General features: G+C 45.9%; 1 non-coding gene across 1 annotated transcript; it reads left to right on the top strand.

Moving 5' to 3' along the window:
* The first annotated feature begins 6,110 nt into the window (after positions 1 to 6,110).
* LOC120639398 lies at positions 6,111 to 6,217 on the top strand. Its single transcript, XR_005661401.1, has one exon. It is a non-coding gene; the product is annotated as a small nucleolar RNA R71 (small nucleolar RNA).
* The last annotated feature ends 17,934 nt before the right edge of the window (positions 6,218 to 24,151 follow it).

Here is a 24,151-nt window from a genome sequence, read left to right as displayed (position 1 = left end):
CTTCAAGAACTCAGTTTTTAGAAAATCCTAAAAACCCCGCTCTTGCTCCGTTTTCTCTCGATTCCTCTTAATGCGTGAGGAATTTTGTGGAGATCTTTTGGGGATGTGTTCTTGAACCCATCATCTTCATCTCCCCAAAATTTGAGCAGCTTTGGACCTGTTTTGATCATTCAATCGTTGAGATTTCTAAAGGTCGCGGGTTGGGAAACGCTCTGGACTCTGTTTTTAGGCAGCACCAGTTGAACCGACGCTTGGGTTCAAGGTCGTCGGATCAACCGGTGCCTACAAGGTTCACTTGCTAGGGTTTTTGGCATCTCTGTTGAGTGCCCCGATGCTTTAGCCTTTACAAGCATCGGATCAACCGGTGTTAACAGTTTGGGTTGCAGTTTTGACCGTTCGACCGGCGTATACAAGTTTCCTAGCGTCGGTTGAACCGGTGCTCTACACTTGTCATTTTGCTGCTCCTCTGGACAACTGCACCGGTGCTTTTAAGTTGCCATCATCGGTTTAACCGGTGCTAGTTGAGTTCGTTTTCGAGTCTCTCTGGACAACTGCACCGGTGATTAATTGTGATTTTGTCGGATCATCCGGTGCAGGGCGTCGGTTGAACCGACGCAGTTCAAAACATTGCGTCGGATCAACCGGTGATTGCTGTCTACTGCTGCCGGCTCTGTATCACCGGATAGACTGATGTATTCAAGCTGTATACGTCGGTTCAACCGGTGTTAGTATACCGTGCTGTTTCTTGCGCTGTCTTCGTGTGTTTGCTTCCGCGCTTGATCACACTTGTTCCTAAGGCTTGTTGGTGTTAGTGTAGCTCCTCTATAGCTACTCTGAACTACGCCTAGGACTTTTGGGTTGGGGTACGAACTTGGATCTTGAGCCGAAGTTTTCTTTGCGAGAATTTTTATTGGCTCCCATTCACCCCCCCCCTCTGGTCGCATTTCTCGGTCCTACAACTTAACCTTGTAGTATTCCAGGGTATCGTAAATATCCTCAGGGAAGCACTATGGTTAAAGAGTATCGAAGAATTGAAAGACAAACTTTACTAGAGATATCAACCGACTAATTTAGTGTGTGTGTAAGCCTGATAGGTAAGTTAAGATAATGGCCAAGCGATGACCGTCTGACACAAGAGACTCTAATCCTTAGAGAGGTAAGCAGCTGGAAGGACAATGAGCAAGAAAGACTCCTAAAACACTTCTAAACTATCGAGCTAGCCTCTCTAGACTAAACCTTGCTTCTAACTTCTTATCGGGAACCTAGAGCTTACTTTAGCGGCTGGAAGAGGAAGGACTTCAGAAAGGGGTCAGAGGGGAGTCCAACGGCAACCTGCAACTACTGCTATGAAAGCACCCGAACGTGGTGGACTATAAGGGACAGACAGGGCTGTCACCACCTGCCGCCTACCACAATGGTTCCATGGGGTGGAACACACTTTCTAGCTAACACTGAGCCCAGACACCACGTCCGTACTCAGTGTTAGGATTTCTCTTGATGCGTTCAAGAGAAATCCCCCTCAATATAGGGAACTGACTTGAGCTCCCTAGTCAGGGCGAGAAAACCCGTAAGGTAAGATCCGATAAATAGGAAAGATACAAAGCCTAATCTAGAGGAATTACTTCCGCACACAAGAAAGATAACTTGAGAAGAAAAATAAATGCGGAAAGCAAAGCTAACTCAAAAAGATAAAGAAGATAACTTCTATTGATAAAGTCAAAGGAAAAGATACAAGGGCTTATACCCGACTTCCGATGACGACTCTAGAATCCCAAGACAAGCTTGACTCGACTATAACTCCTAGACTACCTAACCTACTCTAGAAGTAAAAGTGAGAAGAGAGAACTCCTTTGGTGTGTGTTGAGAGTGAGGGTGTTGCTCTCTATTTATAGTGCTCCAAGGTCGGTACGAGGTGGGCGCGTGTGTTGTAAGCAACTAAGGAGGTTGATGTATCTTCCACGCGAAGTTGAGCATGAGGCGCTGCAAAGTGGGGCCGGCCAGCCTGTTGATCCCACCATCTGGCCATCGACTTTTTGTGGACGGCTTGGATTGTCTCCTGGAGGTCGGTGGAAAAGGATTGGGTCCAAAGCACGTAATTGTTAGGCCGGCCGGCCTCCCTTAGGTCGGACGGCCTGGGTTTGGCTCCTCTTGGCCCTCCGTTTCACCGACGCATCAATCAACGGTTGCACATTCTTTCTCAAGGCGGTTTGGGTCTTGAAACTATGTTTGGACACTGAAAGTGGACCCAACCTTCCATTGCTTATGATCACTTTGGCAAAGTTTCATGGCATAGTATGTTGAGGTGCCAGGCTGGCCGGCCTAGGGGAGGCCGGTCGGTCTGGGATTTTGCCCATTTTTCCTGATTTTTGGTACACTAGTTCCTGCGACCACAACTCGTCCAAAACTTGTTGCACTTGTTAGAAATAAGCAAAATATGTATAGAATATGATGTAAAGCTCATATTATTCCTAAGAAGTTGACGGCCAAAATGGGAAATAATGGCTGTCAACACCCCCCCAAGCTTAAACTTTTGCTCGTCCTCGAGCAAAGCTAAAGCTAAGTCTCGGTGGATCAGGAGTTGCATCAATGCTCATACCTTGCAGAAACCTTACGCACAACATATTACTCTAACCCATATGTACTTTGAATAAGTTGGCTCATACCACGGTTTCTGGTAGATGGCATTTGAGTCCTCGTCTTGGGCGGTTGAGAGATTGAACAACCTTCATCGGAATATTTCCTACCTCCTGTTCAGGTTCATATCTCGGAGGTTTGCAAGTTTTCAAAAAGTGGTATAAGATTTCCCAATGGTGCTCCCAAATCGCTCAAGGTGTATGATCCTCACCATGGTCGGAAATTTTGACCATCTTCTTCCTACTCTAAGGTTGATATGTGGAGTTTTGGGTAGGAAGAGTGTAGCATACCTTGGTTACCTGTGTTGCCGAGCCGAAGAGTGGTTCACAAGAGGTTGGTACTCGATCAAATCCTGATCTTATGGAAGGTAAAATATTCAGGAGAGAGGGAGGAAATGAACTCACACTTAATTTTTTTTGGTCTTTTTGTTTGAACTCCTTATTTCAACTGTTTTGAGTGGAGGTATGGGTCTTGTCTTTTTTTTCATTGCTTCTGCTCCAATTTTTTTTTAGGAAAGATGACCCATACTCCATGATGATAGAGTTATTGGAAGGGAGCATTGCTTGAATAGACCATTCGAGAAGCATAGGCTCATTGTAGAGATTTTGGGTTTTGTTGTGAGGGGAATTGTCTAGCGAAGGTGGATATCAATACCAGAAGTAGGTAATTGACACGCCAGACATTTGTGGCTAGCAAAACAGTAGTTACGCAAAGGAAAAAGATCGGTAGATGACAAGTATCTTCCTCGAACGGACTCACCATTCGGCTAAGCTCAAAATAACTCAAGATAGCTTATATCGGTTCATATGATAAAATATTATGGCTTTGGGTAGGATATGTAAACCAAAGGAGTAATCTTTACCATGTTTCATTTTAAAGAAAATTTGAGAGGTTTCCTACTAGTGCGTGCAGTTTTATTCCGATTCGAGCCATCTCAAATCAAGCTCATGCTCCCACACAACCAGATTTTTAGTGATATTTTCATGAGCCAACATTTCAAGTACTAGGAGAGTAAAAAGTTGTATGAGGTACTCGCAAAGCATGGACAGAGCAACTATTCATCAGCTCTATGATAAGAGCTTACATGGATTTCCACACATGTGTTGGGAGTTTTATTCAAAGCATGAAACATTTTTTTTGTGTTTTATTTATTTATTTTGTTTCTTGAATGACTCAAAAATTTTTCTAGGACACAAGATGAAAAGATAGGTCGGATGACTTACTTGGATACATTGGCACCCCCAAGCTTGAATGAAGCTCAGTAGGTCTGCCATCTTGGCCAATTTTTTTTTTGTATGCAGTGTAAAATTAAAAGAATGCATTTGCGAGAATTTAAACATGCCATGATGTGAAAGGGAAGATTATGCGAGAATATAAACTATCCTATATGCAAATGCAGGAATGGATAACTACCACATACCTCATGGCAAGGGCTCGAGTTTCTCGTGCTGAGAGAGACTATCCATACCTTGGGTTCGGTCGTCGTCACCTGATGGAGATGTTGGTGGCTATGCGTTTTTCTTCCATAGGCAGAGTTTCTTCGATCTCTTTCTTCCCAAAATCTAGAAATTTCTTACGTTGGATATTCCGCTTCGCGTTCCGTTGGTTATACACCTTGATCTCCTCTCGAGTTCGAATATTCTCCATGAATTCGATGAGGGTATAGTTGAATGGGCTATATGGCTTCTCCAGCTCTTTCACGGATTCCTTCTGGTCGAAACTTTTGATCTGTGAGCATTGTTCATCCTTTGGTCAGAAACCGAATCTCTCCTTCTGCCCATTGATGTTGAGTTGGATTACTCCAATTCCCACATCAATGTGTGCATTTGTCATACTCAAGAATGGCCTCCCCAATATGAGAGGGATCTCAGTGTCAACTTCCATATCGAGAATGACAAAATCAATGGGGACAAAGAAATTCTGTATTTTCACCGGAATATCCTCGGCGATCCCCACAAGATGATGAACCGATTGGTCTGCTAGCTGCAAACATGTGGTAGTAGGAGCAAGCGCATGATGGTTAAGTTTATCATAAATTACCTTTGGCATGACGCTGATGCTTGCTCGCAGATCGCAAAGAGCGTGCTTAAAGTGTTGAGCTCCGATGGAACATGTTATGTTTAGGGGTGGTAAAGGGCCCAATATTTTGAACTAGAAAATCTAAGGGCCGGGCCCTAAAAGGGCCGGGCTCTAATCTTATACAATTTTGAACTAAAAAATTTAAGGGCCTTATTGGGCTGTGAAGAGGCCACTAGGGCCATGGCCCATTACCACCCCTAGTTATGGTGGGGCATCCTGGTTTCTTCTTCTTCTCCAGGAGAGGGTTGAGTATAGCTGTGCTACACTCACCCGTAAGCTGCACGACCTCGGCGGTCAGCAGGACCCTCTTATTGCCAAGGATATCCTTAAGATACTTGGCGTACGTGGGCACCTGCACGGTTTCAAGAAGTGGTGGGTTGCCATAAAGTTTCTTAATTACCTCGATGAACTTGCCGAATTGCTCATCGGTCACCGGCCTCCTTCTCCGCTCTAGAAACGATAAGGCGGTTGTATCGTGACAGTCCCGTGAAGTTCTAGGGGGTTCCACGAGGTCTTCCTGGGTAGCAATGGTGTTGGATTATTTGGCCTTCTCCAGCACCCCGTCTTCAGCATCGGTATTCCTAGCGGTTACAGTCTTCCGCCGTGTTCCTACATCTTGCAGAAGAGGTGGTTTCTGTGCAGATTGCCTTGCCTGCACAGTTACTGCATTCACACTTTCTTTTGGGTTCACTTCCGATTGCTCAGGTAGCTACCTCGTGTTATGGTTACGACAGGATGAGGCCAGCTGAGTTACTTTAGTTTCTATCTATTTATTGAAACTCAACTGATTTTTAATAACAGAGTTAAACCCATCTAGTTGCACAGCCAAAGACTCAAAAGTTTTATTATTAGCAAAAAATTTCTTACTAATGTTGTCATTAATTTATTTTTGGCCGTACACGAGATCTTTAAGCGAGGGCTGAATACTGTTATTAAAATTGTTACTTTGCTATTGGCCGAAGGGGAGGTTGGGCTTAGAATTCTAACCTTACTGAGGATGGTAGTCTAAGTCATTGGGAGTGTTGTTCCCAACGGAGTTCTCGTCCTCTTGAGTGAATAGGCAAGATTTACCTGAGTGTTCAGTATTGCCATATTTCTCACATGTCATCTGAGACTCCATAGTCTAGTTAACCTCCTGGTGTGGAGATTCCAGCTTTTTCATGAGAAGAGCCATCTTGGCTACCAGCATATCAACACTGTCAATTCCATGTATTCCTTTTGCATGAGTCGGCTGCCTATCTGCCTTCCAACTCTGGTTGGAAGCAACCTTGTCAATGAGCACTCTAGCTCCTGCAATATCCAGGGAGAGGAATGCTCCTCCCGCTGCTATGTCCATGTGATCTTGCGATCGCTGGTTCAGGCTATGGAAGAAGTTCTAAATGATAAACCATTCTCCCATGCTGTGGTGTGGACATGCTGCAATGTATTCCTGAAGACGTTCCCAGGCTTTCGGGATTGTTTCATCATGGAGTTGTTGAAAACTGGAAATCCTGTTCCGAAGGGCACTGGTTTCGCCCACCGGAAAATACTTGACTAGAAAAGCATTGGAGCACGCATCCCAAGTGTCGAGTCCATCCTTGTAGGTGTAGAACCATGTCTTTGCTTTCCCAAGCAAAGAGAACAGGAACAATCGAAGATGAATATTATCTATCATAGTGCCTTTTGGGTTGATTATACTGCTCACTTTCAGAAAATTCTAAAGATGGGCGTTGGCATCCTCTGATGCCTTTCCGTAGAAGGAACTTGCTTGGACCATGTTGACAAGCCCAGTCTTTATCTGAAAGCCATCCGTGCCTTGGTCATTGGTCAGTCCAGTAGGGATATGGCTATTGGACGGGGCTAAGAATTGACTGAGTGTCTTCTGAGCCATGGGTATTGAAGCTGGTGTTGTCAAGCCTTGATCCTAAGAAAATTTCTTCTGGTAGAATGACTATGCATCAAACAATTCACCCAATTCTTCTGGATCTAAGTTGAAGTGATATGATAGATCGAAACTGATCCTGCACTGCTTTGCAAAAATCACAAAGATACTGAGAGCAATGGTAATCCTGCTAAAATTAGCGGTGATAAATTAGTAAACTTTATCAAACTATTCGACGATATCTTTAGCCAATTGCTTCCCCGGCAATGGCGCTAGAAATGCTTGTTGGCATTTCTTATGCCCAAGAGAATGCATATTCCGCAAGCGCACATAATCACTAATGTAGCACTTCACATTGGAGTATTCCAGGGTATCATAAATATCCTCAGGGAAGCACTATGGTTAAAGAGTATCGAGAAATCGAATGACAAACTTTACTAGAGATATCAACCGACTAATTTAGTGGGGGTAAGCCTGATATGTAAGTTAAGATAATGGCCAAGCAATGACCGTCTGACACAGGAGACTCTGATCCTTAGAGAGGTAAGCAGCTGGGAGGACAACGAGCGAGAAAGACTCCTAAAACACTTCTAAACTATCGAGATAGCCTCTCTAGACTAAATCTTGCTTCTAACTAGTTATCGGGAACCTAGAGCTCACTTCGGCGGCTGGAAGAGGAAGGACTTTAGAAAGGGGTGAGAGGGGAGTCCAACGGCAACCTACAAGTACTGCTATGAAAGCACCCGAACATACTGAACTACGAGGGACGGACATGGCTGTCACCACCTGCCACCTACCACAATGGTTCCGTGGGGTGGAACACACTTTCTAGCTAACACTGAGCCCAGACACCACGTTCGTACTCGGTGTTAGGATTTCTCTTGACACGTTCAAAAGAAATCCCCCTCAACCTAGGGAACTGACTTGAGCTCCCTAGTCCGGGCGAGAAAACCCGTAAGGTAAGATCCCGATAAATAAGAAAAATACAAAGCCTAATCTAGAGGAATTACTTCCGCACACAAGCAAGATAACTTGAGAAGAAAAATAAATGCAGAAAGTAAAGCTAACTCGAAAAGATAAAGAAGATAACTTCTATTGATAAAGTCAAAGGAAAAGATACAAGAGCTTATACCCAACTTCCGATGATGACTCCGGAATCCCAAGACAAGCTTGACTCAACTCTAACTCCTAGACTACCTAACCTACTCTAGAAAGTAAAAGTGAGAAGAGAGAACTCCTTTGGTGTGTGTTGAGAGTGAGGGTGTTGGTCTCTATTTATAGTGCTCCAAGGTCGGTACGAGGTGGGCGCGTGTGTTTTAAGCAACTAGGGCGGTTGATGTAACTTCCACGCGAAGTTGAGCATGAGACGCTGCAAAGTAGGGCCGGCCAGCCTCCCCTAGGCCGGTCGGCCTGGTGATCCCACCATCTGGCCACCGACTTTTTGTGGACGGCTTGGATTGTCTCCTGGAGGTTGGTGGAAAAGGATTGGGTCCAAAGCACGTGATTGTTAGGCCGGCTGGCCTCCCTTAGGTCTGCCGGCCTGGGTTTGGCTCCTCTCGGCCCTCCGTTTCACCGACGCATCAATCAATGGTTGCACATTCTTTCTCAAGGCGGTTTGGGTCTTGAAACTGCATTTGGACACTGAAAGTGGACCCAACCTTCCATTGCTCAGGCCTTTCGATCTTTGTTTGTGAATTTTGGATGGAACCAAATTGGATTGGCTTCTATTTGTGCTCATGATCACTTTGGCAAAGTTTTGTGGCATGGTATGTTGTGGTGTCAGGCCGGCCGTCCTAGGCGAGGCTGGTCGGCTTGGGATTTTGCCTATTTTTCCTGATTTTTGGTACACTAGTTCCTACGACCACAACTCATCCAAAACTTGTTGCACTTGTTAGAAATAAGCAAAATATGTATAGAACATTGTGTAAAGCTCATATTAATTCCGAGAAGTTGATGGTCAAAATGGGAAATAATGGCCGTCAACAGTAGATGTGGCTGGTTCAACTTCTAGCCTCCTTGTTGTGGATGATATCCGTTGTTGTTGTTGTTGTTGTTGTTGTTGTTGTTGTTGTTGTTGTTGTTGTTGTTGTTGTTGCTGTTGTTGTTGCTGCTGTTGTTGCTGCTGCTGCTGTTGTTGCTGCTGCTGCTGTTGTTGCTGCTGCTGTTGTTGCTGCTGTTGCTGTTGTTGCTGTTGCTGTTGTTGCTGTTGCTGTTGTTGCTGTTGCTGTTGTTGCTGTTGCTGTTGTTGTTGTTGCTGTTGTTGTTGTTGTTGTTGTTGTTGTTGTTGTTGTTGTTGTTGTTGTTGTTGTTGTTGTTGTTGTTGTTGTTGTTGTAGACACAGTCTTCACGGGTCTCGGGGCAGTCGTTCCCCGAGTGTCCGTCATTGCCACAAACTTCACACGTGAAGTGCGAATTCATGGCATGGGCATAATTTTCTCTATGCTTCTTGAATTCAGCCCTTTCGTTGAGGTGCTTCAATAGAAGGTCCAGCTTGGTGGCAATCATATCCGTCTCCTTGATGGTATGCATGCCTTTCATGCGGGGTTGGAGTCGTTCATTGTTCCACCCATGGTTGGAGACCATTTTCTCGACTAATTCTTTAGCTCTTGTAATGGTCAGGTCGAGAAAGGCTCCTCCAGCAGCAGCATCAATGTGGGCTCTTGATGTCATTGTTAGCCCATTGTAGAAGCTTTGCAGGATGAGCCACTCGTCCATGCCGTGGTGGGGATAGGCCAGGATGTACTCCTGCAGCCTCTCCCAAGCTTATGGGATGGATTCTATCCCTGTCTACTGGAAACTTGATATTTTCCCGTGCAGGACATTGGTTTTGCCCAGTGGGAAAAACTTGGCGAGGAATGCCTTGGAGCATTTATCCCAGGTGTCGATGTCATTTTCCTTATAAAACCACTGTTTCGCCATCCCCAGCAAGGAGAAGGGAAACAGACGAAGCTTGATAACATCGACGACGATACCCCGTACCACTACGGTGTCGCAGTCATGTTGATGAGGCTGAACTTGAGCTCGAAGTTCACATCCCCAATGTTGACGTTGGGTCCGGTAGCCACATTGGCGGTGGAGGGGACGGAGAAGTCACGAATGGTCTTCTCAGCCATAGCCTAAGAATGACTGGTGCCTCAAGAATGGGTTCCTGTGCCAAGAGAATAGCGAGAGGAGGAACGACGCGAAGTCGTGCCCTTCTCATGAGCTTCTTTGGATTGTCTGTGTAGTTTTCCGGCAGGGAGAAACCGGTCATACACTACCCCTATCTTCTTTCAAACAAAATAAAAGAAGACATAAAGTGACATTAGCCTGAAAGAGCAGTGACTATGACTTGAGTACAAAGCCTAGATAAATATTTGTACAATATGTTTTTCCAAATGTCATCCCCGGCAACGGCGCCAGAAATGCTTGTTGGCATTTCTTAACGTCGCCACTAGGGTTCGTGTTCCCCCAGGAACGGCACTAGAAATGCCTGTTGTCATCCCTTGATGTAATCACTAGGAACGGGGGTGTTAAGCCCATCCCCAGCAATCGCACCAAGGGACACCACTCTCATGGTATGGTCTATACAGTTACAGAAAGATCCGCAAGCACACGGATATACCGTTGTAGCATTTCACCCAGAGAGTAAGGGTATCGTTATTTATATTTTCCCAAAGGATGGTATTGGCAATGGTATTATACTTAATAATTATCATGACATTGTGCTTCAAGCGATAGGAAGAGCTCTGACAGGGGTAAGCCATGATAAAGATAGCAAGGGTAAAACGACACAAACACACAACCACACCCAAGGAGGAAGGAATAAAAGAGAGAAAGAACAAAAGAACGAACTAATCTACCCTATAGGTTAGGGTCTTAGTGCTTCTATCCAAAGCAAAGGTTATGTTAGAACATGGTTAGGGCTGCAGGTGCTAGGAAAATGGGATAGTGGGGAGAAGGTCCCACGTCGGCTAGGGAAGCCCCTAGACAACTAGCACGACCCTCGGCTCTCCGAAAGGTGTTTCTCTATCTTCTCTGCTCCTTGGCGTCGTCTCCCGAATGACTTGATGCATGAGCCTCGGGGAGGGAGCTTTAAATAGCCCCAAGAAACCCTAGGTCGAAGGGGAGGCCGAGGCACCCTGGAAAGGCCCTAGGCCGGCCGGCTTAATGGGCCTAGGCTGGCCAGCCTGGCCCATTCCTTCGCCGCCTCGCGTTCTCCGTTCTTCCCAAGTCTTCTGGAGTCTTCTGGAGTTTATCTCTTTCACGATTGCACCCCATTGGATGTTGTTATCTTCGAGATATCTTCGAGGGAAAGATAGAACGGAGAATCCTTCCTTAAATCTCTATTTGCTTTGCTTAGCCCCGAAATATCTTTATCTCATCTTGTGGGCTTTGTCCTTTGGGCTTCATTGGAGGGTGGATGTGCATGAACGGGCTTTCTAGTCATCATGGCCTTTGGTCCTTTGTTTGGGCTTTGGCCATCATCTTTCTTCGTGTTACCGCGTCATGGGCCTCGTCATTTCATGCTCCAAAATTGGCCAAAAACCTGCAAAAATGAAGCACCTCCAAAATATATGCGCAAATGTGAAAACGACCAATAATTGGGCCGAGGTTAGGATGGTTAGTGATTTTGATATTAAATTCATGCCATTATCAAAGTTAAATAGGGGATAAAATGGGTATTTAAGGAGCGCCAACATTCCCCCCATGCTTAAACCTTGCTCATCCTCGAGTAAGTCTTTGATAAAAATCAGTGTTGCCTTTCGATGTCCAATCCCTACACTTGATCATACACGAGAAAACACAATGCTCCCAAAATTTTTTTGCAGTTAATAGTTCAAGTTGTAACCAGCTTTTTCAATGTGGAAGGTAAATACAAGTTAAATGCTTCCCCACAATTATTAAGCACATGCTCTCAAAATTAAACAAGTCTCAGAATTAAGAAAGTAAGTTCCATAAGTAATGCTAAACCAAGATCAATAATTTGAACCTCATTGCAATTTGCTCATGGAAACTCTCAGCTCATCTTGTCTCTTAAACTTGCTAGAACTTTCTCCTTTCTTTCTCTCATATGTATGTGTGAGGCTTTATCTAGAGCTCTGGAAAGGTTAGTCCTAACAAAAGATATTATAATCAAGATATTATCAAAACAAGAAATACTTCTTATGGGTTTACCGAGACTCGTCAAAAAGACCATTGGAAAATAATTTCTTTGGGGAGAGGGAGAGAATGGAACACACACTTTAGATGGTGGACATGTGCAAATGGCAACGGTTGATCCCAAGGCACAGCTGAAGTCCTTGTTATCGGATTGCACATGGTTGGAATAATTGAGTATAGAATAATCTTCAAAGTACTTGGAGTTTAATGAAGCTAAAGGAACCAAGGAGCTTTTCATCATCATTTTTTTCTTTTTTTTTCTTTCTTTTTGCTCCTCAGAACCATTGGCAACACAATGCACTTACTCCACCTCCCCCAATGCTTGAACGTTTGCTTGTCCTCAAGCAATGAAGTGATGGTAACCTGATGGAGTGAGTGCACAAAACTTGTATAAATTCTCTGTACTCAACTTTGGAATTCAAGGGGGCATCTCCTCGTAAAATATTGAAGCCAACAGAGGAGGAAAAGGGCCAGGCCGGCCGGCCTAAGGGTGTTGGGCCGGCCGGCCTACTGCCTGTAGGCCTCCACTTCTTCGGATTTTTCTGCTGCGAACTCTTTGATGCTTCCCAAGCTTATGTTTTACTGAAATTTGCTCTTGATTCCACTGTTTTGCCGTCGAAATAATAATACATACTCAATATATAGGTTGTGGTCAAGGAGGTGTTTCACAAAAAGATGTTTTTGGTTAAGGGTGGATATCCAGTGAGGTTTGCGATGTTCCCGGTGTAGAAACTCACAATGCATGGATAGAATGGCTAGCAAAAGAGAGGTACAAAAAAATACGAAATGGTCAGCTTCTTAGTCACGTACCAAAGAAGATAAATCTTGAATTAATTCACCTGAAAATAAATCTTGCTCTATGGTTTGTCATGATATAACATTTAGGCTTTTAAAAGGGTAGAGCAATTGCAAAAGGTATCATTGACATGATTAGCTCAAAATTAAATCTAAATTAAATTTTTCTTGACAAGCTTAAGTAAGAGAGCAAGAAAAAAGATATGGGTCTTAATTTATCATAACCTCCACAAAAGAATTAGCCGGCATTTAATTAATTTTTCAGATGATGTTAGAGAGAGCATTAGTTTAAACATGCATAAACCAAGCATAAGAAAGTAGACAAGGCGGCAACGATTATCATATTTTAACATGGCACATACTTTCTATCATCATTACTAACCATAACATTAAAGTGTGGGTGATGCATTTATTTATCATGGTGATGAAAGCAAAAGAAAGCAAATTGCACACATGCTGAAAAATAAAACAGAAAATTGCTACGCACACACAAGCTTGCACACATGCTGAAAATAAATGAAAAGAAATAGAAAAATCCAAACCACACGTGCGAGCATTTTATTCATGGTCATGTCGTCGATTACTCTCCTTGATTGCCTCTTGCATTGTATCCTTGGTCATAATATTGTTGAAATGCTTCTCCATCAAATTGTTCCGGTGGCGCTAGGCCTAGAAGTCCCATTTGATATGCAATTCCCGTGGTTCCATCTTCTAGTTGGCTTGTGTGCCTCCGGATGGCGTATATGTCTTCCATGTTTATTCTTACATAGGCACCCATGATTCTCATTCCTTGTTCCGGTTGAGGGAGGTCAAAAAATTGTGCTCCAAATGACGGGTTGGGCATCTCTCCTTGGTATGATCAGGGTGTGTAGCCATAGTTGCTAAATGGTGGGGGCGCCGGGTACGCCGGTGGAGGCGCCGCCACACCATGCCCCCATGCTTGATCTTGGTTTACTTCCCATTGACTCGTCCATCCTTGCGGGTGTCCTTGTCCACTTGATGCACCTTGAAATTCATTCCTCCAATAAGCGGAACTTGGTGGTGGAAGCCTTACCTCCAAAATTTCTTATTGTGCCGATGCCGATGTTCCTTCATCAACTTTCCTTGTTTTGTTTTCTTCACCTTTGCTCCAATGTTTTCAACTCACCAATCGGTCCTTCCTCTTGTGAATAATTTTAGCCTCTAATCGGGGAGGGAAATAACCATCTCAGAAATAATGAATCCCTTCTTTTCATCCCCTCCGATATAATGGCCTTGCCTCAAATGTTCAATCCCTATATCCCTTCCCGGGACATAATATTTTTGGATCACCCCTAACTTCGGATTCATGGCTCGGGCTATTAGTGTGAGATAACACCCGAACCAACTTCTCCCGTGCTGGTGACCTTTGATTCTCTCATCCTCCCGAGAATTCTTTTGCTCACCCAAGAGTGGAATATTTGGAGGATCACATTACTTATGTTCTTCCTTTGGCGATTGACATCTTTTGCTATCTTCATCCAAAACTCATCGAGCTCTCCATCTTCGACTTCCACCATTTCACTTGCATTGCTTTTGAACCCGAGCAAACTCCCTATTGCTCCATAAGTGATGACTTTTTCTTCATTCTTGAGCCGAAATTTCTGACATGGCACTTCTTCGTCATCCACCACCTCCGTTATTTTCTTTAGTGTCATGAACATCTCCAAAGCCACTTCTTCTTGCATGTCTACCGTAACACTGTCGGAAAATAGCTTCCAACCGATGTTCTCCAAGAGCTTGTAGATGTCATGATGGAATCCCAGTTTCTCCAATGCTTCATCATCGAAATCATAGTTTGCTCGCAGTCTTCCCTTCATGAACTTGAGCCTTTCTTCTTCTTCCTTTGACAAGATGGTAAACCCGTATTCGGATTTCTTGGGCTTGTATGGCGGTGGTGCGGATGACCTTGTCGAACGCCGTGGAAGAGGTGGCACGCCTTCGGTGAATCTCATGGAGGAACTTCTTGGGTCTCTCATCCCACCAAGGAGTAACATGTCGCTCCTCGGTGCGGAGTTGTCTACCTCCATGCCCCGTGGAGACTCGGCGACCGAGTGCCTCCGCGAAGAACTTGCCGATGCATCGGATGTTGATGAACGCGTCCTTCTCCTCCCGGTGACGAACTTCATGAAGCCACTCATGGTGACTCTTTGCTGCACACACTCAAAAACAAACACACCGGGGTTTTTTTTGCTGGTGGGAGAACAATATATCAAAGATTGGAGCAAACTAGGATTTGTGTTGAATTTTCGGAGATTTTTGGAGTTGATTTTGGTGGACGAATTTTTTCAGAGCTCTAGCTTAAGTTTCTGGGTGATGAACTTGAAGAACACGAATAAGGAATTGAGTGAGGAGCATACCTGTGAAAGGGGAGCACCAGAGGGCATTAAAAGAGGCCAGGCCAGCAGGCCTAGGGTCATGGGGCCGGCCGGCCTAGGGTGTTCCTGGCCCTCCCCGACTTCATCTTTCTCTGGTGACTTCCTGGTGCGATTCCTTGCCTCTGTCCAGTACATCTTTTATGCTTTGCACCATTCAAAATCCGTGCACCACTCCTTCCTTGTCCTTGTTGTCCACTTGCAATATTACTTCTTCACTTTGTGTCATTCACCTTGTCCCATACTTCATCATTCATCACATGGTGCCATCTTTGCTGAAAATTTCATGTCCTTCCCATGCATGGCTGCTCCTTTCTTTAGATTATTTGCATGTGGTGGTAGGTAGAGAGCACAATTTCTTCCCTTGAACTCACTTTGATCAATAGATGTTAATCAAGCACATAAACCTTCTCCAAATCATGCTTAGATGTTGAATCCTCCTCTAACTTCGAAATTTCAGAATTAACTCATGCAATGAGCTTAAATAAATAATCATAGGGGAATCAAAATATCTTTACATTTATAAGTCGAAAAATATTTTCCGACTACATTAATTTTGGTTGCACCGGAACCGTTCACTTTTATGAATTGATAGTGAACAATCTCGAATTCAACCGTGGGTCTTGGGTTTAGGTTCTAATTTTGTCAAAATGAGAGAGAAATTTTGAAAAAGGGAACAATTAAAGTTAGGAAAATTCTAGTCCTATGGTAATGAAACTGAAAATTCTCTCTATGTTTGCGCGAACCTACGCATCAAGAATTTAAATAATATAAACAAAGCGCGGCTCTACTCGTGTCTTTTTATCTCAACTTGGTCCGGCCGTCATGGAGAGGATGGTCACCAAAAATAGGTATGGAAATTTGGATGTGGCTTTCTCAAGAAGAGGCAAATAAATCATAGGATGGCTCATGTCATTGGTTTAAAATAAGAAAGAACATCGAAATGACCGAGCGAATAAAATCCAAATCGAATTGTTCGACCGAACGACCAATTGTTCAAAAGTTTATCATGTTCTTGCGTTGCAAAATTCACGACTCACTTACCCAAACCTCTCACGGGTTATCCTCCCGGTAGTTTTATTCTTGACTTGACGAACGGGTTGAACTCCCAGCAGCTTTATTATTGACTGGACGAACGGGTTGCCTCCCTCAAAGCACTTCATTTATAGTCTATAGCTAGACTTTCTTCTTCTCCACTTCGGACCAACACTCGGTGATGGTGCTTCAGTCTTGGGTACCCACTTCCGCACAACCCTTGGTGCGGGTTTGTCCTCCGGCTTAGTCGTCTTTTTGGTCTTCACAGGCGGGGGCTTCTAGCTTTTATCTTGACGGGTGCAGCGATCTTCTTTGTCGCGATGGACGCGACGACTTCTTTCTCCTTCTTCGCTTCCTTCTTGTTCGGCTCCTCCTCTTTCTTTGGCTTCTCCTCTGTGACACGGCAGTGAGGCGGAACATATTTGACATTGATCACGTTGCATACCTCAAGGCATGGACGAAACCTGAACTCGCTTGTGGTGCCATTGATGTCGAACTTGATCTCCCCCTTGCCAACGTCGATGTTCGCCCTTGCGGTCTTGAGGAAAGGCCTCCCAAGTATGAGAGGCGCCTTGCTCCCTTCTCCCATTATTGGCGCTCCTTAAGTATCCATTTTATCCCCTATTTAACTTTGATAATGGCATGAATTTAATATCAAAATCACTAACCATCCTAACCTCGGCCCAATTATTGGTCGTTTTCACATTTGCACATATATTTTGGAGGTACTTCGTTTTTGCAGGTTTTTCACCAATTTTGGAGCATGAAATGACGAGGCCCACGATCACGCGATGACACGAAGAAAGACAAAGGCCAAAGCCCGAACAAAAGACCAAAGGCCATGATGATTAGAGGCCCGTTCGTGCACATCCACCCTCCAATGAAGCCCAAAGGACAAAGCCCACAAGATAAGATCAAGATACTTCGAGGCTAAGAAAAGCAAAGAGAGATTTAAGGAAGGATTTTCCATCCTATCCTTTTCCTCGAAGAAATCTCGAAGATAACGACGTCCAACGGGGTGCAATTGTGAAAGACATAAACTCTAGAAGACTCCAGAAGACTTGGGGAGAAAGGAGGACATGAGACGGCGAGGGAATGGGCCAGGCCGGCCGGCCTGGGCCCATTGGGCCGGCCGGCCCAGCCCCTTTTTGTGGCGGTTCGGCCTCCCCTTCGACCTAGGTTTTCTGAGGCTATTTATAGACTACTCCCCAAGGTTCACGCAGAGATCAATTCGGGAGACGACGCCAAGGAGCAGAGAAGATAGAGGGACACCTCTCGGAGAGCCGAGGGTCGTGCTAGTTGTCTAGGCTTTGCCCTAGCCGATGTGGGAACCTTGCAAGGAAGACCATGTCGGAGTTCTAGAGCTAGGATCATCAAGATCAAGGTAAAGCCCCGGTTGTGATCTTGTGATGTACAATCATTCATGGTGAAGTTATTTGTGATTCCGAATGTTTAGCGACCATGTTCTCTCTTTCGATTTCGTTCTTTTCTTTGGGTTTGCTTCATCCTAGATCTATTATCGAGATAGATCGCTTAGCATGATCTTGTAGTCATGGTGGCTAGAGGTTCATGGCAGAACTACCAAAGGGGGTTCGACTTGCTTCAGGGTACTTTTGTCCAAAGGGGGGCGTCGTGACAGGCCGTTGCTTTGAGTAGGCGGAGTATCGAGGTATCGGATTGGAGATTTTGAGTTTAAAGATGCTTTTCATTGAGATTCACATCTATCTTACTTCACTACATCTAGTTGGAAATACAACATATGCATGATCTAGGTGATCTAGATTGGTTATCTCTAACTTTCTCTTGCTACCTTTGGTGTTTGTCGTTTTTAGTAAATTAGATTCATTTTTCACCATCTCAACACAAAGGAATCTCTATGCTAGTAGATTGTTTCTTGTATCTTTGGTTCCGTGGATTGATAAACCTTGGGGGAATACTCTAAGGGAAAAACTACACGAACCGTGCGCTTGCGGTATACAAATCGGGGCGCTAAGTAGCGTCAACAAGCTTTTCTGGCACCATTGCTGGGGAACCATCGATTTAAGATCCAATCTTACTTGCATTTGTAAATATTTCTTTTTCTTGATTTTTATTTTTGACCTTTTTAGATCTCTTATTTTTGTGCTAACAAAAAAAAACGGATCTATTCCACGAAAATCAATCTAATCTAGAGTTTGTTTTATTTTTCTTTTATGTTTTAGATCTTGTATGTTCATCTTTTAGATCTCGTATATATAATTTTTTTCTTTTCACTAACCTCTAACAGGAGATGGACGGGAGCCTCTCCAACAAACCCGAAAATTTTGTGGATGATCCAGAAAAAATTTACAGGGAAAGGAGACGAGAAGCACGATCAAGGAAGCCGGAACTAGTAGATCCAAAAGTCGAAGCCGACGGTTCGTCGTCTTCACCTCAAGCAACTCCACCAACAAGTCCAAAGGAGGTGCCACTTCACCAAGGGATGGCGCTACCGGAGCAGGAGCGTACGATCGGAGAGCTATGCACTCCGGACGTTCGGGACTTGCCGATCCAAAATCTCGACAACATCAGAGTTCCGTTCGAGATCAAGACTTCAATCATAAGGATGGTGCAAAGCTCGCCCTTCACTGGAAAAGAAGACGCTAATCTACATCTTCAAGCGTTCCTCCAACTATGCCGCACCTTCGACATGCAAGGGATGACTCAAGATCAAATAAGAGCGAGGCTCTTTCCGTTCTCTCTACTTGGGAGAGCGTTGCAACGGTTTCATTCTCTACCACCGCGCACGGTGCAAAATTGGGAGTCCTTGATGAAAGAGTTCATGACGGAGTTCTACTCGCCGGGCAAGACCCAAATTTTGCGCTACAAGATTGCAACATTCGCGCAAGCTCCGACAGAGACTATTGCGGAAGCCTATGAGCGCTTCAATGACTACATCCGCGCCGTGCCTCATCACAAGTTCTCAAGGGAGGATGTAGTCCAGAAGTTCTATCAAGGGCTCACTACTGCATCAAGGAGGATCATTGACGCATCGGCCGGAGGTTCTATCATTGAGCTCACGCCTACTCAAGTTTTCAAGCTATTCAAGAAGGTGGCGGACAATGACGCATGGGCATCATCGGGGCGCCTACAACCACTCCAAGCCGTGGGCACCGCGAAGAGTGTATTACAAGTGGAACGTGAAGAAGTGCTAGAAGGGAAGATCGATTCGCTCATGAGAAGGTTGGAGAAGATGGAAGTGCAAAAGAGAGAAGCCCAAGCTATTGATTTGAAGACGGCCGAAGCAAGGTCTACATGTGAAGAATGTGGAGAGTACGACCATGTCCAAAAGAATTGCCCGGAGGAAGCCAAGATGCTCGACTACATGAAGAAAGGAAAATGGATCCCGCAACCCAACTTCCGCTACGGGCAAGGTAGACCCCAATTTAATACAAGCTCTTCCATTCAAAACTCGGTGCCTCTTCGTATACAATTGAAGGAGTTCATGGAGGAGCAAGGCAAGATCAACAAGGACACTGTCACCAAGTTCAAGGCTATGGACAAGATCTTGGAGAACATTGATGGCAAGGTGACGGAGGTCGGGAGCTCTAACCTTCAAGTACTCAACATGATGAAGATGCTAGAGATGCAAGTAGCCCAGCTCGTCGGACGCCTATCTAGCAATGAAGGAAAATTGCTCGGGCAACCTCAAAGTCCGGAGACGGCTAAGGCAATTCAAACTCGCTCGGGAAAGGAGACCAAAGAACCCGAACATGCAGCGGGAGCAAGGAAGCCTAAGCCAAGAGTTGAAGTGGAGACCATCATCAAGGAGAAGGCACCTACTCCTACGCCAGAGATAGTCACCGAAGAGCCAGAATTTGAGCTAGATGATATAGACACCAAGATTCTACCGCTAAGGCCACGATACCGCAAAGGTAAACATGAAGATGACCAATTCAACAAATTTGTTGACATGGTACGCAGGTTGAGCATCAATATGCCGCTCTTGGACGCTCTACAAGTTCCGATGTATTCTCGCTACTTCAAAGACATCATGGGAAACAAGCGCGAGATACCGCCAAGTACCGTCAAGCTAACCGAGGAATGTAGCGCGGCAATCGCTAATGAAGCTCATGAAAAGAAGAGGGACCCCGGATGTCCTACCATCCCGTGTTCCATTGGATCTCTTATGTTCGAAAGAGCACTTTGTGATCTCGGCGCAAGTGTGAGCGTCATGCCAAAGAATGTGTTCGAGAAGCTACGCTTACCGAAGCCGGAGCCCACCGCCATGTGCCTAGAGTTAGCGGACAACTCCGTTCGCTATCCTTTGGGAATTGCCGAAGACGTGCCCGTGAAGATTGGAGAACACTTAGTCCACGTTGACTTTGTGATTCTCGATATGGGAGAAGGGAGCAAGGCTGTAACACCCTAATTTAAATTTCGGCATTTAGTAATAAATTTAAATGGCTTTATTCTATTTCTAAGGTTTATTGTGTTTAGCCTTGCATTTAATTTAATTTTGTTTCATAAGTATTAAAATTTTGCCATAGGTTTAAATTTTGTGTTGCATTCATGCTGGTGCATAGCTTTTAATTGATTGAGTGTGGTTTGAATTCAAATTGGTATTTGAATTCAACCTTTGTTTGAACTAGAAATAGAAAAGATTAGAAATGGAAAAAGAATGGCAAAACCCAAAACCCAGCTAAACCCAAAGCCCCAGCCCAACCCAACAGCCCAGGCCCACTCCTCCCCGGCCCGACCTCAGGCGGCCCACCCCCTCTCTCCCCCGCTCGGCCCGCACCCGACAGCCCGAGCCGGCCCAACGCTCGCCCCGCCCTCCACGCGCAGCCCAGCCAGCGCCGCAGCGCCCGTCTCTCTGACCGCCCGGGCCCGCTCGTCAGCGGCCTCCTCTCCACCTTCCTTCTTCCACCTCGCGCCCGAACTCCTCTGCTCCGCTCCGCCTGCACCCCCGCTGCCCGTGGCCCCGCTCCGCCCCGTGCGCACGCCCGTGGCCCACTGGCCAGCTGTACCTGCGCCCTACCCTTCTAGAAGCGTCAACCCCGGGCAAATCGGTTGCTCGAGATCCGCCTTCGCCGCGCTGAGCCCGCGATCCTCGCCGGACTTCTTTCCGGGGGCACACACGCCCGAATCCACGGCCCTGTCTATAATTGGCCCCCACGTACCTCATCTGCACTCCATCTTCCGTTCCGCGCCATCCAGAGCCCGAGATCCACCCCGCCGCTCCGCTCCGCCGCGCCGACCTCCCTGCGCCGCCGCAGACCGGCCTCGCCACTGCCTCCCAGGCCCTGCACCGCACCGCAGGAGAACCGCCGTGCACCCGGGGACCTCCCCAAGGTCTTTGCCCCAGAGACCAGGCCCCACCTCGCCGGAATTCGCGCGCGAATCGCTCGACGGTGAGTTGCGCCGCTCGCTTGGGTTCACGCCGCCGGCGTCTCCCGTGCCCCGCTGACCCCCGGTCTTGCTTCGTAGAGCCGCCACGCGTTGATCCAAGGAATCTAGGCGCCTGGAGGAAGCCCGCGCCGCCCGGACCACGAACGCCGCCCCTTCACCGCCGCCGGTCGAAGTCGCCGGGCCTCTACGCTGCAAGTCCGACCGCCTCGACCCCCTCGGTGAGCTGCTCCCCGACCCCTCTTGCTTCTGCGCTACTTCCCGTAGCCAAGGCACACCCTGGGCGCCAGAACGCGCGCACGCCGGCGAGCCTGTCCGCTCAGAGCCGCCACCTCAGTCGAATACACCGCCCTGAACCCCGCCAACCCTCGCTGTGGCCCTAGGTCGATCACGCATGGCGTGATGAGCCGCCCAGACCCAAGCTCGGGTCGATTTGACGCCCGGAGCGCCAAGTTTGGAGAAATCCGGCGAGCTTTTCCCCACGCGCCGCCGCGGGAGAAGAATTCCGGCGCGTTCCGCCGCCGCCCCCGCGCCCAAAACCGCTGGAGCCGTCCGATCTGGAACCCGTGGCTGAGATTAGATCCCAAACCGATCAGATCTGGACCCTCAGATCCGAATCCAACGGCTGAGATCCAACCGTACCCCTTCGGCCTGTCACATTTGCTAAAGAGCCCTCGCCTTTCTTTGAAATCAACCCGCCGTCCGACTCGGTTGAAAAGTATTTACAAATCTGTCCTTACTTTTACGCTTTAGCCCCTGACTTTTCCAGTATTAGAACCCGCAGTCCACCCTTGATGTTTTTGCACGTTAGACCCCAGAATTAATGTTTATTTACGTTTTAGCCCTCGGTTTTAGCAGAAAAGCCCCTGAAACTTCAGTTTTCTTACAAATAAGCCCCTAGAACTTGTTTTTAGCCTAGAAAATGTGTTTTAGCTCCGTTTTTAGCGTTCTTTATATCCACGCGATCGTTGTAACACATAGAATAGTTCTAGAGTAGTTTTGTGCGCTGTTTTTATGTATTGATGTACTGTTCTTTAGCTTTTGTTAGAGTTTGCTTGTCTGCTTATTATCATGCTTTGTTTTGGCCATGTGTTCGTGAGTAGACGCTGAGCTACCTGAGGAGCCCCAGTACCAGTACCCGGAGCAGCCGTCTTCCGAGCACTTTGAGCAGCAGCCAGAGCAGTACGAGGAAGGCAAGTATAACATGAACAACCTATCATCTTTAAATACAATTTCATACTGCATTTTAATACTGTATGCCTATAAGGATTTCCTAGCCACTTTGTATCCTTTATATATACCGTTGGGTTGCATTTTGGTTAGTTGTGCTAGGTTGCTGCGCTATAACACACTTTGGTCCTTTTTAATTAATTTGATTAATGGTTTACTTGAATTTAATTCTGAGAGTGGCACTCCGTGTGGCTTGAGTGGCTCACGTCTCGTTAAAATTGGCTTTTGTTAGAAATATGGTTTAGGGGGCCAGCACGGTGCTTAGTGCTTGGTTGGCCACTCTCCATAAGGACCGGTTCATAGAGCGACAACCTGGGACAACAGCGCTACCACAAGGCTAGAATGGGATAGACTTGGCGTAATAATTAGATCTTTTTGGTTTGGAGTAACTTACCTGCGGGGCAAGAGTAGTAGGCTTCAATGGTCCCTGCTCCTCCGGCTTGGTCTGTGCTTGGATTGCGCTCCTGTGCTTGTACCCCCGGAGGTGGGCCCCATCGTCGCCGACCTAACTCTCGCGGTTACGCCTTACCAACGAGATTCTTTGTAAAGGCCTCATAGTGAGTCGCTGGCCATCTCACCTAAGGAAGTGTGATGAACAACTGGCGTAGCTCACGACTTGTGGGTAAAGATGTGCAACCTCTGCAGAGTGTAAAACTGGTATACTAGCCGTGCTCACGGTTATGAGCGGCCCAGATCCTCCTTTTGATTAGTGAAGTTATCTCCTTCCGACGAGGGAGGTGCTTCTCGGGGTTACCTTGGTGGCTTGGTTTCGGTTTGGTTCTCAGTAGTAACATGTTTAAACTTGATTAATTACTATGTAACTGGGTTAATGGTAATTCATCAACTCGTAGTAAATAGTTTAAATAAAATCTTGCCAACACTTAAAAGCTAATGCAGTTGAGTCAGCCAGCCTAGAGCCTCATAGTTTGTGTTATACTTGTTGAGTACAAGTCGTGTACTCACTCTTGCCTCTTCTCTACTTTTTCCTCTTGGCTACGCTACTGCTGCTCAGTTCCTGCCAACACGAGGGAGTTCGTCCAGCGCTACTAGGACTACGAGGACTTCTAGGTGCTTCGTCTCCCAGTCGACGTCCCTGTGGCGCCCTGCTTCAGCTTCGGAGAGCTTTATCGTATTTTGTACTTCGCTTCCGCTGTATCAGACATTTTTTGTCATTATTGTAATAAATAACATTCGTATTCGCTTTATTATATCTTTTTACGTGATATGTGCTATGATATACTGTTCATTCTGTTGTATATACGTGTGACTTGATCCTGGCACGTATATGATTGCTCGGTTTATGTTCTTTTATAAACCGGGTGTTACAGAGTGGTATCAGAGCCGTATCGACTGTAGGACGAAGCCTAGATAGAACTGGTCGAGTTTTAGGACTTCTTCTCACGAATCCTTGACTGCTGAAACTATTTTACTATTATACCCCTTGACTTCTATGACTTTTACCCTTCTTGCCTTGGTTTCTCTCTCTGAAGAATAGTTTTCGTAGATTTGGCCTGAATCAGTCATCTGACCACCATGAGTTAGCTAGGTGACCTTTTTATAATAACACGATAGCACGTTCTGCGACGCGTTGTGTTAGTCGAGTCGTATGTTAAAC

Source organism: Panicum virgatum, chromosome 6K (assembly GCF_016808335.1).
Source record: "Panicum virgatum strain AP13 chromosome 6K, P.virgatum_v5, whole genome shotgun sequence".
In the NCBI taxonomy this organism is placed as follows: Eukaryota; Viridiplantae; Streptophyta; class Magnoliopsida; order Poales; family Poaceae; genus Panicum; species Panicum virgatum.
Note: the sequence above shows the minus strand (reverse complement) of the source record. Positions and strands in the feature narration are given on the sequence as shown.